At 34.2% G+C, this 14,808-nt stretch overlaps 1 protein-coding gene and 1 pseudogene across 2 annotated transcripts in view; one reads left to right on the forward strand and one right to left on the reverse strand.

The window, feature by feature from the left end:
- Nucleotides 1-14,808, forward strand: part of LOC143256124 (exocyst complex component 6-like) — a 415,504-nt gene that overhangs the window by 77,892 nt on the left and 322,804 nt on the right. The window lies entirely within an intron of this gene.
- Nucleotides 6,142-7,556, reverse strand: LOC143256099 (glyoxylate reductase/hydroxypyruvate reductase pseudogene; annotated as a pseudogene).

Here is a 14,808-nt window from a genome sequence, read left to right on the forward strand (position 1 = left end):
AACTGTGTTCTTTAGTAGCAAATCATATATTAAGAAGTTCTTTTAATTAACGTTTTTAGTGGGGTCGAACCCAACAGCTGTGTGGGTATGCGTCGTACTATACTTTATGGCCTAGGAAATTGTTGTACTCTATTTACTCTGTTTGTTTCGTAGTAGAGAGACATATATACGTATGAGGTATAATGTGAGGACTTCCATCCTTCATATACTACAACTGCTTTTTAAGTGAGTCGGTTGTTAGCCCACTGCACCTAGCCGTCCCTAATTTAGTAGTGTAAGTCTAGAGGGAAGGCAGCTTGTCATCACCACCCACCGCCAACTCTTGTGCTATTCTTTCTGCCAACGAATAGTGGTATTGACCGTCACATTATAATGCTCCCACGGCTGAAAGGGCGAGCATGTTCGAAGTGACGGTGATTCGAACCCACGACCTTCGGATTACGAGCCGAGCACCTTAACCACCTGGCCATGCCGGGACATTTATATTTGCTTATTTTCTTTAGCTGTTTAACAAACCGGCATTAGCCAAATTTTCTTTGCTTGGATAACTGTAGAACTTTGATGTATCTTATCTGATGATCAAACACCCCTTTCGTCATGCCAAAATTTTAAACAGTAGAAATTCTCTAACAAGTTTACATTTATGCTAGCTAGAAACTTTCTAATGAAAAACATTGGACTCATTTACGCACCACATAAAGTTAAAATGTGTTTTATTTTACTTTTTATGAAGCATCAATACTGTCAGGTTTGTATTCTTTTTGCGCTTTAGTTCAAATCGATAATGATGAATTTCGCAGCGCTATCTCGATGTTAAACTGCTTGCAAACAAATATTAAAATATTCGAATTTTAAATGCAAAGGCACCCGTAGATTAAGGACATCTGGTGGAGCCCAGTAATACGAACGAAGACTTATAACTCTAAAAGTCTGGTATTAAAGTGTATAAAGGTGTTTGGTTCGAGTTTTAACTGTAAAAAGGTGTTTGGTTTTTCTTTAAAGTGTAAAAAGATGTTTTGTTATACCTTTAAGTGTAAAGAGGTGTTTGATTTTAGTTTTAAATGTAAAATATGTTTTGTTATAGTTTTAAGTGTAAAAAGGTTTTTGGTTTTAGTTTTAAGTGTAAAAAGGTTTTTGGTTTTAGTTTTAAGTGTAAAAAGGTTTTTGGTTTTAGTTTTAAGTGTAAAGAGGTGTTTGATTTTAGTTTTAAATGTAAAACATTGTTTGGTTTTAGTTTTAAATGTAAAACATTGTTTGGTTTTAGTTTTAAATGTAAAACATTGTTTGGTTTTAGTTTTATGTGTAAAAGATGTTTTGTTATAGTTTTAAGTGTAAAAAGGTGATTGGTTATAGTTTTAAATGTAAAAAGGTGTTTGGTTTTAGTTTTAAGTGTAAAACATTGTTTAGTTTTAGTTTTAAGTGTAAAACGTTGTTTAGTTTTAGTTTTAAGTGTAAAACATTGTTTTGTTGTAGTTTTAAGTGTAAAAAGTTGTTTGGTTTTAGTTTTAAGTGTGAAAAGGTTTTTGGTTTTAGTTTTAAGTGTAAAGAAGTGTTTGATTTTAGTTTTAAATGTAAAACATTGTTTGATTTTAATTTTATGTGTGAAAGATGTTTTGTTATAGTTTTAAGTGTAAAAAGGTGATTGGTTATAGTTTTAAATGTAAAAAGGTTTTTGGTTTTAGTTTTAAGTGTAAAAAGATGTTTTCTTATAGTTTTAACTGTAAGTATGTGTTTGGTTTAAGTTTTAAGTGTAAAACATTGTTTGCAAACGTTGTTCGCACTTCTATGTAAAATATTTTCTCAACCCAAACGAGCCGTTTTTGCATACAAACTAAATAATATTTTTCTAATTATATTTACTGATTATCATATTGCACAACATATATTTTTATTTTGGTCATTATGCCATAATTAATGCACATAATGAAATTTTAATTTAGGTTTTAAAAAAATGCAGCACTGACTGCACAATTTTTATAAACTATCATTAGCTCCAGAAAAAGAAAAAAAGCAACATACATGCTTAATAACTTTATACTAGATTCTTTAGTCAAGAACTGTAACTGAGCCACAAGTAAACTAAAAACAAATATCCAGCAACTGCTAATATCAGAGCTTCACCGAGTTAAAATAATTCATGTCACTTAGTGGTTAAGAGAGTATTCATTGCTTAATTAACTATTTATATAATTTTTACGTCATCATTTTACATGAATACTGACCTTTGGACACAGAAAGCTACATCATAGAAATATTCCCAACTTATTATATTCCTTTCTTGGACTTAGTCTTGCTCTATTTGGTCCTTTAACAAGGTATTTTATTTATCATAAAAATATGATCTCCCTTCACTTTAATAAAGGTTTCATTTATTTATCACATGGACCTACTATGATACAAAATAATACTTTTTGCATGATTTAGACAGAGAAAATGTGAAGAGTGAATTTAAAAAAAAAATTAAACCAGGGATTTGGTTCCCAACTTATAGCCCACGCGAGTAATCAGATCATTTTACTGATGTAATCATGTTAGGTTCAGGAAAGTTCTTGTACATAAAGATATGTTTCTGTTTTACTGTGTTCAGTTTTGCGACTTGAAAACTGCCACTTAAAAAGCATGTTAGTGAAGCATGGTGGGTAATGTTTTAGTTATTTGACTTTTTGGCCTCAATATTTGAAACGTATTTAAGTGCTGATTTTAAGTAAAAGTTATGCACTACGTCTTTAATTTCAAATTCATTGGCGCGGCATGGCCAAACGCGTTAAGGCGTGCGACTCGTAATCCGAAGGTCGCGGGTTCGCATCCCCGTCGCGCGAAACAAACAAACCAAATTCATTTTGTGCATTAACGAAACTTTTGTGCTCATTCGTAGTTCTAACGGTAATTTAGAAAAATGAGAGTTAGTTCCAATGACAATAAAAAAAACATGTAATTCACCACTTAATGTCAATAATAATAACTTAGAGAATGTGATGAAATGTGGTATTTACAAGTTTTCTATTGAGTAACTGGCAGAATAAAAGGAGGTTCACCAGGAAATGTACTATGGTACAGAGTCGGAAAAAACAACAACAACATGGAAGCATATATGAAAAATATTGCTATTCTTTTTAGGATTAACACTACTGTATAAAAGAACAACATGAATACCAATACAAAGGAATACCTTTATACATAAACTATATTAATAAATATAATCAAACATCAAGCACACCCTATACATTCGTACACTCAATTACGCAACCCCCTTCAAACATGTGGTCAGCTATCGGTCAGTTATCTCTTTCTTTCTTTGTGAACCTGACAGAGACAGAAGAAGGTCAAAACGTTGTTTGCCCCTCTACATAAAAATCTTCTCAACCCATTCCAGCCGTTTTTAAATATATAAAAATACATCATGTTTTACTTTGAAGGAATTTTTTTCAAAAACAATCAAGCTGATTGTTGTTTTAAATTAAAGCTACACAAATAACATATTGAAAAAAGTTTTAAAATGTATATTAAACAAAGCTAAAGGAAATGTAGTATGCTTCAACACCCAGACAAACAGTAAGTTTTAGCATTATTAACTGAAGACAGGGCCCAACATAGCCAGGTGGTTTAAGGCGATCGACTTGTAACCTGATGGTCACGGGTTTGAATCCCAGTTGCACAAATATGCTCATCTTTTCAGCTGTGGGAGCGCATAATGTGACGGTCAATCCCACTATTCGTTGGTAAAAGAGTAGCCCAAGAGTTGGCGGTGGGTGGTGATGACTAGCTGCCTTCCCTCTAGTCTTACACTGCTAAATTAGGGACGGCTAGCACAGATAGCCCTCGAGTAGCTTTGTGCGAAATTCCAAAACAAACTTATCACGATGAAACAAAAAAGAAAATTTAATGAAAGGTAAAATCTGGGTGCTTCCTATAGTATATAGAAATTTCTTTGCTTGTATATAAACATAAAGCTGCACAATGGGCCATCTGTGGTCAGCCCACCACAGGTATCGAAAGTCTATTTCTAGTGTTCTTAGTCTGTAGACACCTCTCCCTCGAGATGGGGCGTGTGTAGAACTAAACACACAATACAACTTCCGGAATCGGTGAATTATTGAGTTAATAAATGTTTTAGTACAATGCAAGTCAATGAGAATTACTGCGTTTGTTCGTTAGAAAGGTTAATTAGCCAAAGTATTTGTTATCGATGAATTAGCAATGAATTTCTGCAAATAAGCATAGATTACTTTCACCCAAATATTAAAAACGTAAGAATAAATTCATTATTGTAACTTCGCATTATCTTTATCAAATCCTGATTGAAAGTAGTTTGGTTTCTCTTCTGAGACACCATTAGATAACTGTTATTACAACAACAACAAAAAAGTCTTGCATTATACACAATGCCAAGTAGGATACATGTGAGCTGATCACCTCCAGTGTCAATATCAATTCGCTACGAAAAACAAGATTTTCATGTGCCACTAAGTGTATGTATATGTGTGTGTGTGTGTGTGTGTGTGTGTGTGTGATTACATCCTATATGTTATTTGGCTAGAGACAGACAAAACAGTTTGACTTTAACTAACCATCTGAAAGCAAAAATAGCCTGGTTTATATACAACATACATCAACAAATTCAGGACTGAACTACAAGCAAAGATTAATAACCAAAGGAGAATTTATAAATAATTGAGTTTCAGTTATATATCAGTGCCTTTTGACGAAATCCCATAATCTATATTTTTATAGATAATATTCCAAGATATTATTAACACATTGACTCTCACTCGACCCACCGGTGAGTCGTTCTCTGTTTTCTTTTTAGAAGACCACTTATTGGCTTGGACACAACGGCTACACATACACTCTTTCTAAAAAAGAATTGTAAAATGACTAATGGGACCCTAAAGAGTGTCGGTAAAATAAGCTTGGAAGCCAACGTGTTAACATGCAGAAAGTGAAGTTCGATATATTCTTCTGTTATTAACACGTCCTCCAGGGGTCACTCCAAGGGGTGTCTTTATAATTTGTTGAATCGTAAAAGTCACTTCAATCCAGTAACTCCTACAGAGGGTGGTTTTGGACGTATCTTTTTGATAGAATTTCGAAACAAGTTTTCACTTGCTAATTGATAAAATTCGAAGTGAAATATAACGTTCTCAAGTTTCCATACTAGTTAGTACTAAGATCAAACCGTTCAGAGTAAATTCAGTACATATCGATAAAGCCACATTCTTAGAATCATTAATTAAACAACTGACAACTTTTTATTTTTCCGCTATCACCTTTTAATGCTTATCTTTCAGTTTAGGTAGAACGATTTCACTTGTGATTCGGCAGAGAAGGTCGAAGCATGAAGATATCCAAGAAAAGTGTGAGTAGACAGGAACAATTTGAAAGTAGCTACAGACATAATTTTGTGCTCGACCTGTTGCACAGTGTCTATCAAGATGGGCCTAAACCGTTCCTGTGATTTGGAGACTTCCACGCTTATTGTGCTTGGTCATTAAGTCCATGATGCTTAAATGTTTTTGGAATTTCGCGTGAAGCTACTCGAGGGCTATTTACATTGGACGTCCCTAATTTAGCAGTGTAAGAGTAGATTAAAGGGAGCTAGTTACTTAACAACACCCACCGCCAAATCTTGGGCTGCTCTTTTACCAACGAATAGAGGGATTCATCATAACATTATAACGCCCCCACGGCTGAAAGGGCAAGCATGTTTATTGTAACGGATACTGAACCCACCATCCTCAGATTATGAGTCGAGCACCCTAAAAATCTGGCCATGCCGGGCTGCAATTGATGCACCGACAGATTTCAATCAACTTATCAAATCACTTTTCGCACCCCCAATATTAAAAGAGTACGGGAAATGCCTTATTTTAAGCTAATAAAAATTTCAGTTAAAATTAAGAAAAGTCGGATTGGATAATTTTTTCAACACAAATGTTCCCCATTGGTACATGAGGAGCCTGTTAAAATATTTGACTGTATTTCGCTAAATTACTCTCCGCTTTATTAATGAAAGAAGTTGATAGTTACAAGCGAAAATGTCAAAAGTAGCATTACGTCCAACTGTTTCATTAAATGTTATGTACAAAGTTATTTATACCAAACTAGTAACGCCTGGCAATGTTTTTTTGTAATATACCTATAACATATGTCAGCTCATTGTTTTTATTTGTAACATGAAATTTCTTGTACAGTGAAATTAACCGTCACTCCTAATAGTATTTGTGATAATTTATTATTTTCCCCGTAAAACAAATTAAATTACGCTACCTAGATTAATATTATAGTATGATTTTATTTAGTTCTTGGCGTAAAAGACACACAATCATCATATAGCGAACTACTTATAAGTAAAAAACGTAATTACATTCAACTCTTATTCAGAGAGGCAGTATTTTTGCTATTAAAATAACAATACAGAAACCGTCTCACATTCTTATACAAACTTGACGTAACTATTTGGAGTGAGTCTAGTTTTTTTTATCCACCTTGTGTTGAACATCTTTTAACTCTGGGATCGGTGTTATCAAACCTTTCCCATCGCAATACGACAAGACGTTTCTTGCCGCGAGTTTAGCCATATTTTGTCTAACTGTTACTTCTGCAGTTCCTATGTGGGGTAGAAGGACCAAGTTTGGTAGAGTGGTGAGTCTGTGATCTTTTGGTATCGGTTCAGGAACCATGACATCCAAACCAGCAGCATGGATCTTTCCATGTTTTAAGGCATCGTATAAATCATCATGTTGGACGACTTTTCCTCTGCTCGTGTTGATAAATATAGCAGTAGATTTCATCAGGTTAAACTGCTTAGCAGTAAACAGTTCTGTTGTTTTGTCTGTCAGATTGCACGTACAAAGAACGAAGTCCGACTCCCTCAGAAGATCTTCAAATTCTACATAGCGGGCTCCCATACTTTCTACAGCATCAACAGGTTTGTGTATATCATAGTACACAACTTCATTGACCTTAAATGATAAAGTCTTTCGGCAACAGCCTGACCGATTTTTCCCATGCCCACGATGCCCACAGTGGCATTTTTAAGTCCTACACCACACATCCAATAAGGCTCCCACTTATGTACCCACTCTCCATTTTTTATAGCGTTTGAAGCATCAAACAGTCGTCTCCCAGTTATCAGCATAAGAGCAACTGTTAATTCGGCAACGCTATCAGTTGGTATCCCTGGTGTATTACTTACTAGGATGTCGCGTTTCCTGCATTCATTAATATCAATATGGTCGTACCCGACAGAATTGGTCGCGATTACTTTAAGTTGCTGTCCAGCTGCATCAAGTACTTCACTGTCGATTATATCTGTTGTTGAACAGTAAATAATATCCTTTCCCTGAATACCCTTAATAAGCGCCTCACGTGGTATTGTTTTGGGTTCTTTATAAAATTCAACATCACATACCTTCCTCAACATGTCGTTCACTTCCTGCGATATGTCAGGCCTAGTAACAAAAACTTTGTATTTTGTCATGGTGACTACGTTTTATCGATAGCAGTGCTACACTGTCCGTGTAATCCTCAGTGAAACTCAGTCACTCGCATAGCTCAAGATTCATTATATAACCTATGTTGTCGGTAAGCGCCATCTCTGGATAAACACGTGCAAAAGGTTTGTTTGTGATTATTTGAGTTAACCCAAAAGTGTTGAATTTATAGAGCCATAATTTTCCTTTTGTTGATAATAGTAACATAAAACTTAAGAATATGTTATTTAGCCAATAGGTCGCTGCATTTTTATTTTTCTTCATATAAGTGTTTCACATTCTAATGATAACTGTTGAAGAATTTAAATATATATTTTCTTATTGAAAACGTAATGTTCCTTTATTATTAATTACTTCCTGCCAACGATTTACAAGCTTCTGAATGCCACTTCTGTAAAATTATTAGGGTTTGGAGGAAAAGAATGCAGAGAAGGTAGTTTTGACAATTTCATGTGTTCCAAGCTCTTTTCCATCAAGATAGTTCTGCAAACTTCGGAATAGATGATAATCAGATGGGGAAAGGTCTGGAGAATAAGGAAGTTGTGGAAATCTTTCCAGTCTAGCTCTTCAATCTTTACAGATGTGATCCTTGCTGTATGAGGCCGTGCATTATCCTGGTGTTACACAACATCTTTACAACTGATCAAAGCAGGCCTCTTTTCTTTCAGTGCAAACTTTGAGCGCTTTAACTGTTGACAATAGAAGTCTGATGTAATCGTTACATTAATAGCAGCAATTCAAAGTGGATCACATCAACAATATCCAACCGAAAGATTAACAAGACTTTCCTAGGGTGGTGGTCCATTTTAGGCTGTGCTTTAGCCAGTTCACCTGCACGTAGCCATTGTCTGCGGCACTTAACATTTTTATAAAATATCAATTTTCCATCTCCAGTCACTGACCTGTCCAAAAAAGGTAAGTTACATTTACGAGAGTGCAGAAAAGTGCAAATGTCCACTCTTGCTCTAAGGTTGGCTTCTGTCAAATCATGTGTGACCCTTTTGCCAAGTTTTGAAACGTTTTCTAGCTGCTGTAGATGACGGTGAAATGTTGAATGGTGTGAAATTAGCTTCTGTGCCAGTTCTTTAACAGTTACAGCACAGTCTCCATCAAGTGCAGCCAGCAGCAAGTCATCGTTAAACTATATAGGATGACCTGATCGTGGCGCATCACATAAATTGCAGTCACCTGATCTGAACTTCTGAAAACACCTTTGACATTTTCTTTCATTGAGAGACTTTGCATCATAAACAACTTGAATATTTCGTGTAGTTTCGGCTACACGGTTGTCTTTTTTAAATTAATAAAGCATTATATGCCTAATGTGCTTCTCAGACACATCCATCTTCATAAGGGTTTATTTGATAAATGATCTAAAAGTGGAGTTGGGTTAGTTTCTTTAATTTGTGTGAACATTTTTATACACGTATTAAATACTACATATTTCATTCATTAAAGCCTTTTGCAAAGACAAAAATGATAATACACTTTCTGTATTACTTATGGGATGACCTGATAATTTTTCCTTCATTTTGTTTAATTTCGCGCAAAGCTACACGAGGGCTACCTGCGCTAGCCGTCCCTAATTTAGCAGTGCAAGACTAAATGGAAGGCAGCTAGTCATCACCACCCACCGCCAACTCTTGGGCTACTCTTTTACCAACGAATAGTGAGATTGACCGTCACATTATTTCGCCCCCGATGCTGATTGGGTAATCAATCCTGTTCAAACATTTCCATTTCTTCCAGTGTTTCCCACTGAGATCCTGTTCTGAAATGGTCGATGGTCAGGGTTCAGGCAGAGATTGGGACTGTACTTGGGGTGGAATTCCTGAACTGTTTCCTCGGGCCCTTTGTCGAACCATGGTGGTTCTTCCCCGTGATTACACCGACCTTCCCCTTGTAGTGGAACAACGTCCCCTCGTAGTTTTACCTGTCTCTACTATCTTGGTTACTTTCAATTTGCTTTGTGTGCTTAATTTACTTTCTTCACCATTGTTTTCCGAGTCTTCTTCTGAGCTTTCATTCTCAAAGCAGTCACTCCTTGAGTCTGAATCTTGAGTTATTTACAAAACTTGAGCTGCAGTGAATGATGAACACCTACACGAAGCCATCTTGGAAACTTTGTTGACAACATTCTTCCCTTTTTCTGCATCCCGGAATCAATACTAATCACGTGATCAGGTTCATGAATAAGTAAATATTCCAAGATAAACATCTAAGGCTTATTAAGTGGAAGCTATGCATTTGCCCTAAAGTGCTGCTACCTAATGAATAAAAAAGACAATATAAAAATTTGACAATAGTCGCAAAGGTCACAAAGTCGTAGGATCGACTGCAGTCGGACTTTGCAGTGAAAGAGTTAATGACTGAAGTTGGTTTTTCTGACAGTCTCTCAAACATATACATTAATCGATAATCCACAGGTAACACACCGTTTAACAAACAGAAATTTACATAAACCGCCAACCAACATAATACGGTAGCCACTGTTAATCTCGCTCAGAGATGTCACAACAAATACCTCACTGAAATCAAAGTTGTTAACAGTTAATGTAGTGGCTTCATGTCAAATACCCTAATGAAACCAAAGTTGTTAACTGTTCATTTAGCGGTGTCATAACAAATACCCTAAAGAAGCCATAGTTACAACGGTAACACGTACAATGATGAAGAATGATACTTAAGTTATGCAAATATTGTATGAAAGCAGAATATTTCAGTTATACTATGCAAGATAATCAATTATGCAACTTAAACAAATACTAAAGCATTTTATGCTGAACAGTGTTTCAAAATTTCAGTGAGCATTGGACTTTTGATACTTGTTAGCACAATGTTATTAGCAACCCCATCATGTGTTACAGATACAATTTTCTTGGCTGTGGAAATTCATTACAATTACACCTCCATGTCAAACCTGTGTTATAGTTATTAGTAACATGTATTCTGGTTCATTCATGAAGTAAGCAAAAATAAAGTATAACATTAAACCAATCTTTAAGTAGAGTTTTACTAAAACATTCTCTAATTGAAATTGATATTCAAGACTCTACAATTTGATCTTTAGCTATATTTAACTGTTGTGAAATGTATCTATTGTGTGATTGGAAAAAAAAAAAACTGAGCCAGGCTAGTACAGATACTTATGTACATTTCTGTATTTTGAACTTTACACCATCACTGACATCATTGTTAGATATGACTGGACATGCACTGGACATCAGCAGCTGAACTTATCAGAAGAAAACAAATACAACTACACATTGTAGAAAATGTAGGTGAGAAAGTGGTAATTGTTTATGTTTACAAAATGTCTTTATGGATTTTGTAGAAAGTAGCAGCTTATAAGTCACTTACTTTAAGTGTAAACCAAACCTTTACTCAAAGATAAACAATCATAAACAGTATTTTGTATTTATGGCAAAAGCTACTGAAACTACCTGCCACAATCTTTAATTTTGAGCTACTTATCAGAGAGAAGATAGCAAACCACTACTTCTCCCACCTCCTGTGCTTAGGGATTGACTGCTTCTTTTGTAACACACCCACAGCTTAAAGAACAGGAGACACCTTGTGGTATTGTAATGGATTTGATTTGATTGAAACTCAGGAAGAAAGATTACTAGTAACTTGTAGTATAAGTTATTACATACTCATGTAGAAAGTAAACTAAATATACATCCTTATGCATACATGAAATCAGACATATGCTTCAGATATTTTGTCACTTCTGGATTATGGTAACTAATTAAACACCCTTGAAAGAGGTACAGATAGTCCTGAAGTACATTCCTATCTTGGTATCTTCTTGTGTCTGTTAACCAGTTTGAAGGATTATTAACAGATTCACTTTATTTATTTTCACCATGAAACTTCAGTTCTCTTCTTTAACTATGTCAGAATTCGAAATATGTCCCAAAGTGATGCACTTGTTTCAAAGTTCCTGTAAAATTAAATAAATTGAAAGACAAAGTAACTGAATAATTCTATATCCAGAGTCTAGCACATTACCCTAAAACAAAACAATCCCATCAAAGATAAGAATAATAAAATTACTGAGACTTTAAATAAAAAAACATAAACCATGAAGCTATCAAGCTGAACAGATAAAATGGTCCCAGAAATATCAGTTTTTGTTACAAGTTACTGTTACTTATGCTGAAAATATGTTCTGAGCCAATATGTTTCTTGTAACCAGAAATTATGTTATGTAGCTACCAAATACTGCTTAATAACTAAACAACTACATATTATTTGAAATTTCATTCTTAATTAAGACTATAACTGGCTTTATTAAAACCAGTATTTGAAAAACAGTTTTGTATTTGGGTATCACTTACTGCTAAGTTTAGTGCTGCTGTTATTTGTTGCCATGAGATTTTAGTCTTCTTTGACCAAAAATGCATCTACGAGATTATTTGTTTTGTACTTACAAAGAGTGTTAAACTTTAACTGTATCTTATGAGGGCTTATTACACTTGTATAATTCAAATGATCAAATAAAGGACTTAAAATGTTTTCCTTAACTTATGTAAGCAGGTACTAGTGTTACTATCAGAAAAGTTAACTGTGGCTAGTGTAAAAGAAATTGGAGTTGTGATGGGAAAGTAACATAATTTTCCTTTCCAGGATAAATTTATAAAGGCCACAAAAAAAGGTGGAACAAGTGCGTGAACGTGTAGACAATTCTTATACACTACTTTCAAGAAGGTTCACAAAAAAAGGTGGAACAAGTGCAAACAATTTTAACAATAAAACACTGTTTCATACAAGGAAATGAAATGTGTACCTATGTTTAACCAGTTCAAACATCTTTTGAAAGGAAGAAAATACTGATGAGAGAATTATTAAAAGTCAGTTATGTGGATGAACCATGTATTTTGAAAATGGAAAAACCAGGATTAAACAGCACATTCTCTTTAAACTAAAAGCAACTGGAAACAGAGTTTATTAAATGTTTTGATTTTTTAAAATATTCAAGAGAATAGTGTACAAGGGAAAAAATTCAAAGAATTCAAGTCTACCGATATATTACGATAACCTCCCAACTACTCCTGAAGAGAATGATGCATCTAGAAAATTTTGTTTTCTCTGTGACAAGAGTAACTTCTACAAGAAAATGAAGACAAAGAACCTGCCTCCCACTAGTACAGAGGATTTACAATGCCAAAATTAGGGGTTCGATTCCTCTCGGTTGGCTCAGCAGATAGCTTGATGTGGCTTTGCTAAAAGAAAACACACATACACAAAGAACATTCCAATAGTAAGTTGAATGAAATCTGTGTCAAGAATTTTACAGGAGGAAGAATGTAAGGCTGTACACAATGTAATTCTATTTTATTATTGGTAAGTCATCTAACTATTAGATTCAAAGAGGTCTGGGAACTAGAAGGTTACAGAATAAGGATGTAAAGTTGTTTTTTACCAAAAACACAGTTTTACTTATCCACAGAAAACAAAACAAAAACAACAATAAAAAAAAATGTAATTCACCACCTAATGTCAATAATAATAAACTTAAAGAATGTGATGAAATGTGGTATTTTACCAGTTTTCTATTGAGTAACTGGCAGAATAACAGGAGGTTCACCAGGAAATGTACTGTAGAGCAAAATTCTAAATTCTCTAATCTTGACTGAAGTTGAAGCAAAGAGAGAGATTGGCTTGAAGTAAAATCTTTATCTCAAACATTCATTAAACAGTCAAAGACAATAACAAGTGTATCACTTAGGTGTCTTTACTGGAAAGCTTAAATATCAATTATATTTGTAGCAAAATATAATCATATCTGTGATCATTACTGATGGTACAGACTAAAAAAAACAAACAACAATTGCCTTTCTTTTTAGGGTTAACATTACTGTATAAAAGTACAACATGAATACCAATACAAAGGAACACCTTTATACATAAACTATATTAATAAATATAATCAAACATCAAGTACACCCTCTACATTCCTACACTCAATTACACAACCACCTTCAAACATGTGGTCATCTGTCGGTCAGTTACCTCTTTCTTTCTTTATGAACCTGACAGAGACAGAAGAAGGTCAAAACGTTGTTTGCCCCTCTACATAAAAATTTTCTCAACCCATACCAGCCGTTTTTAAATATATAAAAATACATCATGTTTTACTTGAAAGGAATTTTTCCTAAAAACAACCAAGCTGATTGTTGTCTTAAATTAAAACTACACAAATAACATATTGAAAAAAGTTTTAAAAATGTATATTAAACAAGGATGTAGGAAATGTTTCAACACCCAGACAAACAGTAAGTTTTAGCGTTATTAACTGAAGACAGGGCCCAACATGGCCAGGTGGGTTAAGGCGTTCGACTTGTAACCTGAGGGTCGCAGGTTTGAATCCCAGTTGCACCAAATATGCTCACCCTTTCAGCTATGGGGGCATTATAAAGTGATGGTCAATCTCAGAAATGTACTGTTACTTCATGCACTTGACTACTGTGAATGGAAATTAATAGAGCTTACTTACGTTCAGTGAAGTTTCCTTGCTGTTATGTTTTTAGATCTGTAGAAAACAAATGTGGTATGTATAAGTTAACAACAGGACAACACAAGGAGTACCAAATAACAACAAATGATGACTTACAATATCTGCTAGAGAGGTCATCTCTTACTATGTACTGATCTATGAGACTGGAACTTCTTTGTACCATCTGCAGCTTTGTCAATATCCTGTAAACAGATCAAAATCTTATGTTATCTAGATTCTAATCTCTTAATGCAAAGGACCTGTCATTAAACGTGACAATACAGAAATACCTAAATTATAAAAACAATAAACAAAGTCCCGTACTTGTGGACATGACATGGAGAAAAAGCTACACAAGAGAAATAAAGTAATTTATTTGACAAAAATTTGATGATAAATCCACTAACTTCTTTATAAAGTACTTGTGTTGATATAAATTTGATTATAAATCCATTAACTTCTTTATAAAGTACTTGTGTTGGTAAAATCTTGATAAACCCATTAACTTCTTTATAGAGAACCTATGTTGATATAAACTTGATTACAAATCCATAAACTTCTTTATAAAGTATCTGTGTTGATATAAACTTGATAAATCTCTTAACTTCTTTGTAAAGTACTTGTGTTGGTAAAATCTTGATAAATCTCTTAACTTTATCTAGTATTCTGAAGTCTACAGATAAAATGTCCAACTGAACAAAACTTTATGTTTGAGGAGAAACATTCATCAGAACAATAATTAAAAGCTAATGTTGTAATTTTCCTTGACTGAAAATGTATTTCTGATCGGTACTTCCCTCCTCTCTCAAGATC

Source organism: Tachypleus tridentatus, chromosome 7 (genome assembly GCF_004210375.1).
Source record: "Tachypleus tridentatus isolate NWPU-2018 chromosome 7, ASM421037v1, whole genome shotgun sequence".
NCBI classification, from domain to species: domain Eukaryota; kingdom Metazoa; phylum Arthropoda; class Merostomata; order Xiphosura; family Limulidae; genus Tachypleus; species Tachypleus tridentatus.